Raw genomic sequence first — 14,329 nt, forward strand, 5'->3', positions numbered from 1 at the left:
ATCGTGATGCTCAACTGATCATTGACAAATATACTAAATGCAAGGAATGAGTTCTAAGTTCGAAACAACGTATTTGAGCGGCACGTTGGGTGGATTGCCGTGAAAGCGCTCTCTCAAATACGTGATCGGCGGGACGATACAGCGAGAAGGACGAAAACTTTACGGCAAGTTGCCTCTCTTTCACAGTAACTTGGTTGTCGTGGCAGATTACCACATAGAATGTTTCCATTTTGTCTTCTCCTTTGACTTTCTATGCAGGCCGCTTCAAATCGCTCTTTTCGAATGGCGAAACTAGCACAGCACTGCTAGACGCTGCTGGCTGGTACCAGGGCATTACGCCGCGTTTCCCCTCGAGGGGCCGCTGCCGTCGATAGAAAACTCTAGCGAACGCTGCCCATAACCATCGTGTTCATAGAACTCTGTCGGCACGCCCTGTGGATGTCAACAAAGAAAATGAACATTTATTGAGGCAAAAGCTCTATCCTGCTCCGAGCAAACCCCCAGAGAAGCCACGTTTTCGTGTTGGCGACCTTGTCAGAATAGCAAAGTCTATAGACACCAGTTAGTCAAAAGTTACCTTGGTTCGTTTACGCGTGAAATTTTTGTGGTAAGAGCAGTCAAGATTGGTTACCCGAATACGTATCTCTAACGTGACCAGCAGGAAGAACCTATTAAAGGTCAATTTTATGCAAGCGAATTAACACGTGTGCAGCCTGGAAAGGGCCACCGCATTATAAAAAGACGCGTAAGGAACGGAAAGGTGCAGCACCTGTTGCAACCTGCTGGAAGCTGCGTAGAAGGACTTGGGTTCCGGAGAACTACCTGCCACCACCGACGACGAAATGACTGGCGATCATTGGTCCGATGTCGAACAGCCAGCCAACGGTGGCGATTCCTGGTCACAATCGGGTGATGATGTGTGTGGCATGCGGGACATTACACAGGATCATCAACTCCAGGGAAAATGTCACCGTCCTCATACCTGTTGGAGTGGCATGTTAGAATGCGGTTCATCGAAGTCAACGGATGACACAGTACTCGTCGCAGCATTTAAAATAACCAGAGACTTTTTTCTGTTCCAGTCGCTGCCTCTGAACCTTCCCGCGAAAAAGACTGTGTGGGAGTCTTCAAAAACAATGTATGCCAGGGTACACAGGAAGTGTGAACACCTATCCGACCACCCGTTCGACCTGGTCTCCGAATGGGGAAAACAGATGAGCTCCATATTCAGCTATTACGGTGATCGTGACGTCGACGTAATGCAACTGGTAGCCGAAAGTCTATGTATCATGTACTACGCAATGGAGACCGGCAACCATTACCTGGCTGTGTACATAAACGACATGACAATTGACCTGTTGCAAAATCGGTTGTCACCCAAAGACGCTTACCAATAAATATTGAAATCCATGACGAGTTGTCTCATTTTACTGTAGGTCGTCATGGTAAATAGATGCCCGGAGATGTTCTGCTACACCTTGTCCTTTCTGAGTGCTGTTTCCCTACGTCGAAAAGGGGGGAAAAAAAGAGAAACACTGTCAAGGAGCCCGCGAAGAGGGAATCACACACGTAACATGAAAAACGGTCAGGAGCAACTAAGGTTTATTTGAACAAGAACTTTCGTGCAAGAGACTGCACTTCTTCAGGCTACACAACTAAGCACGACACAAGTATATATACCAAGAGAACAGATGCAATAGAACAGGTTTCCAGAACTAAGTAAACAGAAAACAACCAGACAGTAATACAATGCATCATGTGAGCAACCGTCACATAAGAATCAGGAAAGAGAAAATGTACGGGTAAATGAGACATTCGGAGACATTTTAACCTTCCCGGGCACGACATGGATACACACCTGTCTATTGCAATTCTGGAATCTGGCTACACTACCGATTGCAAACGCAAAAATCGCGAGTCCTTCTTCATTTCTAAATTTTCTTCTTTAAAACCACGGGGACTAAACGTTCATGGTGGTCCTCTGCAGTTATTCAACCCATCATCCAGCTAAGCTACTTCATTCACCTTCTGTTCTTAGCATTCTTATCTCCATTTTCCCTTCAGCCCATAAGGTCACCCGGACCTTCCCACGCAGTTCAACAAAAGCTGTGTTCTCCTCGTACGCGGCTAGACATCCACCTGTGCCCCCGTTTTTTCAACACCAAATCTTTTGAACCCCAATTCTCCGAATGTCTCATTTACCCATACACTTTCTCTTTCCTGATTCTTATGTGACGGTTGCTCACGTGATGCATTGTATTACTGTCTGGTTGTATTCTGTTTACTTAGTTCTGGAAACCTGTTCTATTGCATCTGTTCTCTTTGTATATATACTTGTGTCGCACTTAGTTGTGTAACCTGAAGAAGTGCAGTCTCTTGCAGGAAAGTTCTTGTTCAAATAAATCTTAGTTGCTCCTAACCGTTTTTCATGTTACGTGTGTGATTCCCTATTCGCGGGCTCCTTGACAGTGTTTCTCTTTTTTTTCCCCTTTTCGACGTATCCATTCGCCATGTCAAGTCCCAACGGGGTGGAGCATCTTCCTCGGATTGCGATCATCGGCAACTCCTTACTCAAACTAGTGCCCAAGTTTTTGATCTCCAGTGATACCATTATTAAGTCTGTTCCTGGTGCCAAGATTCCGGACCTCATCAACATCGTGAACGACCTCCCGCAATGTGTAGACGTCGTCTTCCTTCAACTCAGTTTTCTCCTGTGTGGAACTTTTTGACCTTCTGCTGTCTCACATCCACTCGACCCGTCCACACGTCTTTGTGGTCATCTCCAGCATACCGCCTCGACTTCCTTCTGCATATGTGCCCTCTGACCAATGCCTTTTTACCCGAGAGACCAACCGTAAAATTCAACTTATCAATCAGCATTTCTGGTATTTGTCCATTATGAACGACCGCGTTGGATTTATCCGCCACAGTCGTGTCGAACAATCGCCGTGGGACTTTTTAGCTGTCGACGGCCACCACGTGAATCTCCAGGGCGCTAGAGTGCTGGCTTCCCATTACCGAAGCTGTATCAGGCTTCATTTCTGCCCAACCACCCGCTCCGTACGACAAGAGGTTGTCGTTTTCCCCCATCCTGATGATTTCCCACCTCTGCCCAATGGCTTCAACCCCTCAGCCCATAGGACCAAACACGGCCCCTGCTGCTGTTCCTGGCCCACACCCGCATACTCCGCACCTTCCATCAGTTCCCCTGCGCGCTGTACTCAACGCTCCCCGTCTGCCTCACCTGTGCTCCCCTCACCCCGGTTCTCCCCACCTAACGAAGTACCTCATCCTTCGTCATGTCCTGCGCTTCTCGTTTGTGGTCACAGTGACCGCCTCAGTCCCACCTGCTCACCTGGAACGCCCAGTTCCCCCGAAGAACATCAACATGATCACAGACACCAATCTGTGGACGACAGTGCTACAGTGCCGCAGAACAGTGTGAACGCTCCAGTGAACTCAGTTGAGGCCACCATCACCTCCAGAACCACATCTGCCCTAAGTGCGCATAGACAACCCACCAAGAAACTTCGGAACGTCACTAGGAGGTATAACACCAGGAGCTCTCGGTGACTGGACATGGACAATAACAGGTCTGCTTCCTTCCTCAAAGCACGTAAATTAATCGATAAGAAAGCTAGATTTTTGTCTCATCTTCATCACTATTCCGACTGCATAGCACAGAATATTGTTCCCAAAGGTTTGCTTGTTCATACGTCCCCAGCATTTACATTCCACTCTCCTCGAAGCTCTAGAAGATGGTCTAGCTCATTAAAGCATGCATCCATAGAATTGTTAAAAATTTTGCGTATACTGAGAGTTCGTACCGAATTAAGGATATTGACAACCAACTCCGGCAACTAGCACTAACACTACGGCCCAACGAAGTGACAGAACTGAGAATCTTTGCGTCTGATAAGCTCTCCAAACTACAATCTGTAAAATCCAAGAAAGCTAAACGTGACAAGCTAGACTTCACACCCGTTACTGATCTCAATATCTGCAATATTTTAGTTGATATTACATATCCCACGGCATGCTCAAATGACATAGTTTTTAATTTGTCCAGTGCCACGCTAAATCAAGCTGATATTAGTGCTTTGTCTAAGGGTCTTAGCTTTGTCCCCACCCCACCTTCTATTGATGAGTTCGACATACTCAATGATTTACAAAGCTTAGGTAGGAGGATGCATTTGCAGACATTTTTTCATGGCAGCGAAATTACCAACACGAACCCTTTTAAGAAGCCCTCCATTTGGACCCCTGACGCATCACAAACTAGTCCCATGATCGACAACTACATCAAGGCGGTCTATAACGATATCAATAAGCGAGTCGTTGAGTCAATTAACGTTAAAACTCCTAACTTATCCAAAGCTGAGAGGATTGCTTTACGTAATCTTAAAACACGGGATGACATAGTGATCAGGCCTGCGGATAAAGGAGGGGGAATTGTTGTCATGGACACTTCCGACTATATTAATGAGGCCAATAAACATCTCAACGACACTACTTTCTGCAGGGTTCTTGATAATGATCCTACACCCTTGTTTTGTCAAATAATCAACAAAAAGATTTCCGCGCTCGTTAATGACAATTTAATTCCACGCTACATAGCAGAATTCATCAAGCCTAAAAACATTAATCCTGGTTCATTTTATCTTCTTATAAAAGTCCACAAGGAAAATAACCCTGGCAGACCTATAATATCAGGCATTCACACACCAACAGAAAAGATTTCCCTTCTGATAGACCATTGTATAAAACATGTACCTCCGCTACTTCCTTCATACGTCAAAGACACAAATGATTTTCTCCTTAAAATTAATTCTATCAACAACCAGTTCTCAGATCTGACCAATATGACACTGGTAACCATGGACGTAAAATCATTGTATACTAACATCCCCCACGATGAGGGCCTGTACGCAGTGGAATCCTTTCTCCGTAATTTTCCCTCCGACATCCTCCACACTTCTGCGGTCATCCCATTACTTGAATTGGTCCTAAAGTATAATAACTTTGAGTTTAATGGCAGACATTTTGTACAAGTACATGGCGCAGCGATGGGATCCCGCGTGTCACCTAACTATGCAAACCTCTTCATGGGTCAATTTGAAAAGAGGGCCCTTGAACCCTTCCCCGTACAGCCGCTCATTTTCCTAAGATGCATCGACGACATTTTTGTTATGTGGCCAGGCGACAACTCTTCCTTGTTGTCTTTCTTTGAACACTTCAACTCCTTGCATAGCACACTCTTAAAAATGAACTTCACCTCATAGCACGCTCCTAGGCAACCATCATCTCGAATGATATCGTTATCTGCCCTGATTTACCCTGCTTCTGTACGCCGTTTTGTGACACTTATGCTGTTCATAATTGTCACAGAAAAAGGCGTACGCCTCCCGTTTTCAACAAATCAGGGCAGATAAGGATATCATTTCAGATTATCGTTGGCTAGGAGCGTGCTACGAGGTGAAGTTCATTTTTAAGAGTGCACTATCCAATTCACCTGCAACTATTCCAATGTTTCAATCAATTTTCTTGATGTCACTGTCTCCATTCGGTCTGGAAAACTAGTCACCGACCTTTATAAGAAACTAACCCAAAGACGCCAGTATCTTCATTTTAATAGTTATCACCCCAATGTCCAGAAAAGAAATATTACTTTTGGGCAATCCATACGACTCAAGCGTATATGTTCCAATACCGACGATTTCCACAGACGCGCTCACGAAATGTCTGCTGATTTCAGGAAGCGTAACTATCCCAGCAATCTAATTGAAAATGCTTTCACCAAATCATGCTCGCTGGACAGAGAGGCACTTCTGTTAAATATAGGAGACCTGAAGAGCGTTGAATCCCTACGTTTATTACCGGTCAATTCCAAAACTGAGAATGCCCAAAAGCTCGTAATCAAAAGTGCGCGCTAGCCGTTCTCGTTCATCGTCTTCCTCTTCATTGAAATATTCCACATAATTGTTAAATATAGGAGACCTGAAGAGCGTTGAATCCCTACGTTTATTACCGGTCAGTTCCAAAACTGAGAATGCCCAAAAGCTCGTAATCAAAAGTGCGCGCTAGCCGTTCTCGTTCATCGTCTTCCTCTTCATTGAAATATTCCACATAATTGTTAAATATAGGAGACCTGAAGAGCGTTGAATCCCTACGTTTATTACCGGTCAGTTCCAAAACTGAGAATGCCCAAAAGCTCGTAATCAAAAGTGCGCGCTAGCCGTTCTCGTTCATCGTCTTCCTCTTCATTGAAATATTCCACATCCTCCCGCGGCGAATGACGAGTTCTAAACTTCCAGATGAAATAGGCGTTGAGCAGCAGTCGTGACGAACTTGCCGTTAGTGTGTTTGACGACACATAATCGCACAGTGCCGTCTTGCCCAGGGAACGTCTTCACCACCCTTCCTAAGTTCCACATGTTCCGTGGCAACTTGCTCTCGATGAGGACAACATCGCCCACCGCTAACTTCGTCGTAAAGGATGAGGAAAAGTGATGAGCTGATCGTAGTTGCAATAAATAGTCTCGCTTCCAGCGTTGCCAAAAATCATTCATGACCTTTTCTCGGTATCTCAACCGACGCGTAAACTCGTCCTTTCTTGTGGTCGAGCAGTCATTGTTCGATGGGGTGACCGATGGAGGTAGCGCAATACTTCTTTTGCCCAAAAGAAAGTGAGACGGTGTCAGAGCATCAAACTCGTCTGGGTCGTTTCCTACGTAGGTGATGGGACGAGAGTTTAAAACCGACTCTACTTCTGTCATCAACGTTCGCAGCTCTTCGAACTGTAGGCAAGCTTTCCCAAGAACTTTTCGAAGTGTATTCTTCACGGTCCGGATCAACCTCTCCCACCATCCTCCCCACCAGGGAGCTCCAGGGGGGATGTATCTCCATGTGATTTTGTGACGCGTGAAGTACCCGCAGACATCTGAGTCTGTTGTCGCTTTCCATAGCATGCGAAGTTCTTTGTCGGCCTTCTTGAAACTCAGAGCATTGTCGGAATAAACGGTTGTCGGTAGTCCTCTTCTGGAAACGAATCTGCGAAAGCTCATCAGGAACGCTTCAGCGGTTGCCGCCGACGTAACCTCCAGATGAATGGCGCGAGTAGAAGCACACGTGAACAGGACTATGTAGAACTTATCATTACTTTTCTTTCCGTATAGCGGGCCAGCAAAGTCGACGCCGACCACTGTGAAAGGTTGATTCGCTTCTATCCTAAAACTCGGAAGGGAGGCCGTAGGCACAACGACACGGCGAGCTCTGAACCTTGCGCAGATGGCACATTTTCTGATAATTCGCTTCACTGATTGCCGACCCCGCTGAACCTAATATTCTTCTCGGAGTTCCGCGAGAGTGCTCTGAACGCCTCCATGAAGTACTCGAGTATGGGCCTTCTGTACCACCAGCGCCGTAAAATGATGATCGGCCGGCAGGATGATTGGATGCTTCACTTGTTCAGACGTTTGTAGATGTTGAAGGCGTCCTTTGGCTCTAATGATGCCTTGGTTATCAACAAAAAACTGAAGGTCCTTCAACGCGGGAGGCACATGACCACGACCTTCATTGTAAGAATCTTCTTGAACCCTACGAATCCAGTAAACCCTCGCCTCCTGTAGCTCATTAGGAGTCAATGGGCCAGTTTTTCTGTCTTGAGGGTTCAAGCAATTCCTGGTAAACCGCTGGACATAGGCTGTTACTTCTAATAGACGGTCCAACGAACTGTATCTGTTGATGTCGAGAACAGCCTCCACGGGTCCCATTGTCACGTGAAGAGCGTGCTGTCTCTTCATGTGGTTGTGCCGTAGTTCGTAATCTGTTTCGTGGACTAAACCGTTGTCGAGTGGCCACTCTGCAGGATCATTGTTAAGCCATTGGGGACCATTCCACCATAGTTGTGTTTCCACCAAACGTTGTGCTGTGATGCCTCTTGTCAAGAGATCCGCTGGATTATCGCTGCTGATACAATGACTCCACGTTTCAGGACTGCTGAGTGTTCGGATTTCTGCTACTCGGTTTGCCACAAACTGGTTCCAACGAGTAGGTTCATTTTGAATCCAGCAAAGCACAATAGACGAATCCGTCCAAAAATGGCAATCAACAGAACAGTCAAAAAGAGCGGTTCGGACGTAACTGACCAGTCGTGCCGCCACAAGAGCCCCCATCAGTTCGAGCCTTGGAAGGGTCAACTCTTTCAGTGGGGCAACTCTGACCTTTGCTACTAGCAACTGGGGTAGCTCATCTTCTACCTTGACGTAGACTGCTGCGCCGTAGGCGTGAATGCTGGCGTCTGAGAAGGTATACAGGCTAAGATGTCTTCTGCTGTCGGTGGTTCGTATGCCGACGTACCGGCTGACATTGACGAGACGTAGCGTAGGAAGTTCCTTACACCACGATTTCCAGTCCTGTAGTACTCCGTTTGGAAGTCCTGCATCCCACTCGACTCCATCAATCCACAGTTTCTGGAAAAGCCTTTTGACGCGGACGGTAAACGGACTGAGGATCCCCAAGGGGTCGAATATTCTTGACGAAGCCTGTAAAACGTAGCGCTTGGTGTCAGCTGTTTCTACAAGAAAAGTGAACAGGGACTTCAGGGCAACTTGTAGCTTATCTTGACCTCTATCCCACGACACGCCTAGAATTTTCTCTTGACTTAACAGGTGAGGTCCCGTTTTCGTGATTTCGGTGTGCTGCTTCTGCCCACCATTCAATAACAACTGCAGATCTTCGTTATTAGTCATCCACTTGCGAAGATTCATTCCAGCTTCTTTCATGATCTGCAGTGCTTCTTGATGCAAAGCCCACGCTTCTTCTACTGAATCTGCTCCAGTGACCAGATCGTCCACGTAGAATGACTGCTTAAGTTTCATCGCAGTTGCTTTGTACTCACCAGCTACGCCGGCAAGGTGATGCTGAATGGTAGCAGACAGGAGAAATGGGCTAGAAGTCGCTCCAAAAGGTACCCTCGTCATCCCCAGCGTTTGAACTGCGTGTGAAACATCAGGAATGGCCTCTGGACTTGGTGGCTGCTCGGGCCACAAGTATCGAAATACGTCTCGATCTTCTGGACGAATCTGAACTTGAAGAAATGCCTTTTCGATGTCCGCCGTAAGAGCTATCTTGTAGCTTCGAAAGCGGAGTAGCAACTGCAAGATGTCAGGGTTTAGACAGACTCCTTTATCCAAACATTCATTCAGCGACGGACAACTGGGGGCATGGGATGAAGCATCGAAAACAACTCGAACCTTGGTGGTGACACGATCTTCTCGAATGACAGCTGAATGGGGCATGTAGTATATTGGATTTTGCGTCTCTACTCGCTCATCGACAACTTCGGCATGTCCAAGATTGAAATACTCTCTTATGACGCTGTCATACCGCAACAGAAGACCATCTGTTCTTTGTTGCTTTATCAAGAGCTTCTTGAGTCGTGTCATTGAGACTTCAAAATTATCTTTAAGCAGGTTGGCCGGATCTTGCTTCCATGGTAACGCAACTTCATATCGCTCGTCAATTTTGCGGACAGTCTCCGCGAAGTTCTCCAACACAGGATTCTTCGAGGAAGCTGAGGGCTCTGGGTTGATTCCCATGTTGTCAATCTCCCAAAAGGAACGTAGAGTGGGTTCCCAAGTGACTTCGTCATCTCTCGAAGCCTCGTGTTGTGTGGCGGCGCACACCCTGAGAACGCATGACACCAAAGACGACCTAACCAAGGTCTTCCCTTGAAGTTCCATTCGTACTGAGACACGGGCAGGCCCTTGTACAGTCCAGCCCATGGAGGTGTTCATTGCTACAAGTTTGTCACAATCTTTGCTTCTGACGACTTCACCGGTGAGGATTCCCCACATCTGATCAGATCCGACTAATAAACTTATGTTGTCACGTGACGTGTCACCAGGAAAGCAGCGTTCATCTGCAAGATATTTTCCGTCCTCTCTCAGTTCTTGAAGAAATTGCAAATCCTTTGAAGTGGCACGGATATCGTGGCAGATAACAGGAACAACGATGGCCTTGATCTCAAATTCCCGCATGTCATACTGAGATCGTATTCGGTGTTTCCGATGCACGATAAAAGGTCATCGAGCGAAAGACTGCAGGGTTCGCATTGCTTGTGCAAGCTGCAATGGAAAGCATGCCACTTCTGTGTGCCGAAAGGAGTCCTTGCACAAGACAGCAACAGCAAACAGCACAAACCTCGCCGCACAATGCGTCAACGGGAACATCGCGGTCCGTTCGCCTATAGACGACGTTCTATTGCAGACCTTTCGAGCTTGGGCTGTTGGAGAGAGAAAATGCCGCTATGTTCGAGGTGTCATCGATGGCGGGAGCGACCGGACTTTTCTGATAGAGTCCTTGGCAAGCAATTTGCATCTACCTGTTGTCGATGAGGTAACCCTCAGCATAGCCACATTTGGCAGTGTTAGGCATGCATCGTCTAAGAGATACAAGATCGTAAGTCTTGGAGATCCAGCAGTGACGTCGACGACGACCACAAGAAAGGACGAGTTTACGCGTCGGTTGAGATACCGAGAAAAGGTCATGAATGATTTTTGGTAACGCTGGAAGCGAGACTATTTATTGCAACTACGATCAGCTCATCACTTTTCCTCATCCTTTACGACGAAGTTAGCGGTGGGCGATGTTGTCCTCATCGAGAGCAAGTTGCCACGGAACATGTGGAACTTAGGAAGGGTGGTGAAGACGTTCCCTGGGCAAGACGGCACTGTGCGATTATGTGTCGTCAAACACACTAACGGCAAGTTCGTCACGACTGCTGCTCAACGCCTATTTCATCTGGAAGTTTAGAACTCGTCATTCGCCGCGGGAGGATGTGGAATATTTCAATGAAGAGGAAGACGATGAACGAGAACGGCTAGGGCGCACTTTTGATTACGAGCTTTTGGGCATTCTCAGTTTTGGAACTGACCGGTAATAAACGTAGGGATTCAACGCTCTTCAGGTCTCCTATATTTAACAACTTCTTTCCAGCCAACCTAACGAGGATCACAGAAATATAACTTTCGAGACCACCTACAACAAAGCCCTTCGAAACACGAAAACTATTTTTCAGCGCCATCTTAACATTCTACACAGTGACGAAAAATTGAAAGAACTATTTCCTTCTGCCCCCATTGTCACATTCCGCAGGTCAAGGAATATCCGGAATATCCTTACTTCTTCGCGTTTGCGCCGTACTACAACACCTGGTTCGGGTCCCTGCAATGGCACACGCTGCCAAATATCTGTAATCTTATTTCTACCTGCACCTCGGTCTCCAGTACCATAAACAACTACACGTTTCAAATTAAACAATCATTGCACTGTAACTCCTTTAACATTTGTTATCTAATAACATGTATGAAATGCAATGTTCAGTACATTGGTGAAACCTCCAATACCATGCGTCAGAGGTTTTACGGTCATAAATCCGACATTGTCAATAATCGCCCCAGTCCCGTTGCTATACATTTTAACCTTCCCGGGCACGACATGGATACACACCTGTCTATTGCAATTCTGGAATCTGGCTACACTACCGATTGCAAACGCAAAAATCGCGAGTCCTTCTTCATTTCTAAATTTTCTTCTTTAAAACCACGGGGACTAAACGTTCATGGCGGTCCTCTGCAGTTATTCAACCCATCATCCAGCTAAGCTACTTCATTCACCTTCTGTTCTTAGCATTCTTATCTCTATTTTCCCTTCAGCCCATAAGGTCACCCGGACCTTCCCACACAGTTCAACAAAAGCTGTGTTCTCCTCGTACGCGGCTAGACATCCACCTGTGCCCCCGTTTTTTCACCACCAAATCTTTTGTCTCCGAATGTCTCATTTACCCGTACACTTTCTCTTTCCTGATTCTTATGTGACGGTTGCTCACGTGATGCATTGTATTACTGTCTGGTTGTCTTCTGTTTACTTAGTTCTGGAAACCTGTTCTATTGCATCTGTTCTCTTGGTATATATACTTGTGTCGCACTTAGTTGTGTAACCTGAAGAAGTGCAGTCTCTTGCACGAAAGTTCTTGTTCAAATAAATCTTAGTTGCTCCTAACCGTTTTTTCATGTTACGTGTGATGTTTCCCTGTTCGTTTTCGTAGCTCCAACAGAATTTACAAAACCAACACTGAAACAGGGAAAATGCACTACCGTGACTCAGATTGACCGTAACATCTACGTCCACCGATGCCCAGCTGCAGTAACTGCCGTACGCCTTTGGCTCAGCAGTGGTCATCCGACGAGATATGGAGTAAACCTGTCGCAAAATGATACACATCAACTATGGCATTGCTTGAAAGAAGCAAATGTCGCGCACAATTATTACAACTTCGAGTGCTTAAAACTATGTGAAATAAGCTTCGAACCCATGCAAGTAATAGAACGATGCCCGGGCAATGTGTACAATATTGCAAGACTCATTGGGAATGGAAAGCACAGCGGTTACGGTATCACTCTTTCGAAATGGGTTTCCTCAGACGCTTTCAGACATATGTCGGCACAGTTCCCTGCCCAGACAGAAGTCGGCCCAGGACGCACATTCCCCCAGGGCGTCAGTCGTGACGTTGCCCACATACGTGAGGCCCACAACGGCAAGCCCTATCACCACCACCACCACCACCACCTTTCGAAATCGGCTACCATGTCTCTGCTGTCTCATCTGAGCGAAACAATAAAAAGAATTTAAAACAAATACATGCCCGCATTTCATTTAGCTATAAGATACACTGTAACACAAGAATTGTTTGAAATACTCACATCACTTGGCTCTTACGTGGCACTCTCACTGCTGAAAGCTCGTACGTGGCAGACAGCGTATACCACCGGTCGAAAATGCATCTTGCGAGGGCGATAACGTTTGTTTTTCTTTTTTTCTTTTTTGTGGTTAGTGTTCCCAAAGAGCGTTTGGAAAAAGACAGACGGTTGTTTCGCGGTTGTGTTATCATACCAAAAGGAGAAGAAAAAAGAGCGCGCCGGCAAGAGGTATCGCATTTCACATGCTGCTCCTGCGAAAGGAGAAGCTGTCCACGATGCATTCACGTGACCCCTCCTTCCCTTGAAATAAAACAAAAATCAAGGGTCTTATAAGCTAGCTGTCGACGACTGAGACCGATCAGACCTTCATCGACGATGCAACTTTTGAAAGGATGTGAGTATACCCTTGTCCTTATGCCATTTTTTTTTTGTTATTTTTATTTCGAAACCATCACAGCTGGTAACCACAGTACGTGGTCATGCAATGATTCTCGATTCGTTGTTTGCTGTTGTCGCAATGGGCAACAGAAGTTTGGAAATGTGTGTGTATAGAACGCCTCTATTTTATAGTGATTGTTGACACTGATTAATTTACTTTACCGTGTGGCAAATCCAAACGTCGTACTCCAATGCAAATGTATGACACAGTATCAGAGGCATATCGTAAAGCGGAAAACGTTAATCGATTCTTTGATAATGCTGCTTGTTGTTGTTGCGTGACACCTGATCGAGATTTGAGTCATCCTAGACTTTGTTCTGATCGAGAAAAGCATTCACATGATGTTTCGTTTTTACTTTGCTTTTGCAGATTGCTTCTGTACAAGGATGGAGCCAAGCAAGACTCTGGTAATTTGTAACATACCTTCCGTTAGTTGAATAAAAGAGTAGAAAAATAATGTGCTTAAATAAAAAAGGAATATATACAGTGTTGTCTGGTCTCTGACATACATCCCATACATCCCACATCATTATTTGAGTGTACTTATCAAAGTGTCATGGGAAAAAAATCATGCTGTGACGCGGCATCCATTTTTTGTCAAATCGAAACCGAAAGTACAGACGGTCAAAAAGCTTGAAACCAGGGGGACATCTGGCAAGAATTCAAAAACCTGCGTTGACGTTGTCACAGCGAAACTAGTGTTGCTGTGGTTTGAAACCGAAATTACAGACGGACAAAATCCTGAAACCAGAGGGCATCTGCGAAACTGAAACCAGAAATACACGTGGAGCAACCAAGCTTGGCGTCCATTTATTTAAAACCGAAACTACAGATGGCCAAAGCTTGAAAACTAGAGGGCGCTTGGTGGGAACCGAAACTACCTGGCGCTCTGACGCGGCCACTGATCTCTATGTATAAAGGCTGGATCGCGCATGGGAGAGGGGCTCGTGGGGGAGAGGCGTGCCTTCGCGCCGCCATGTTGGTGGGCCCTAAAGTGCTGTGTGTGCCCATAGAAAACAATGGGAGGCAACAGAGATTGTGAGTATTTATTGCGCTACAGGCGTTGATCATTGTTTGTCGTCACGCGATTTTGTAAGGTGCCAGTATACTGATGTATGCTAACAGTGTT

The 14,329-nt window shown here is 46.1% G+C and overlaps 1 protein-coding gene and 1 long non-coding RNA gene across 2 annotated transcripts in view; one reads left to right on the forward strand and one right to left on the reverse strand.

The window, feature by feature from the left end:
• The window catches only part of LOC135391631 (2',3'-cyclic-nucleotide 3'-phosphodiesterase-like), a 210,817-nt gene that overhangs the window by 101,339 nt on the left and 95,149 nt on the right, over nt 1-14,329 (forward strand). The window lies entirely within an intron of this gene.
• On the reverse strand, nt 929-12,733 carry LOC135393253 (uncharacterized). The gene is made up of 3 exons (XR_010422554.1): nt 12,631-12,733; nt 12,159-12,462; nt 929-982 (listed from the first exon to the last, which is right to left on the reverse strand). It is a non-coding gene; the product is annotated as an uncharacterized LOC135393253 (long non-coding RNA).

This window comes from Ornithodoros turicata, chromosome 4, assembly GCF_037126465.1.
Source record: "Ornithodoros turicata isolate Travis chromosome 4, ASM3712646v1, whole genome shotgun sequence".
NCBI lineage: Eukaryota > Metazoa > Arthropoda > Arachnida > Ixodida > Argasidae > Ornithodoros > Ornithodoros turicata.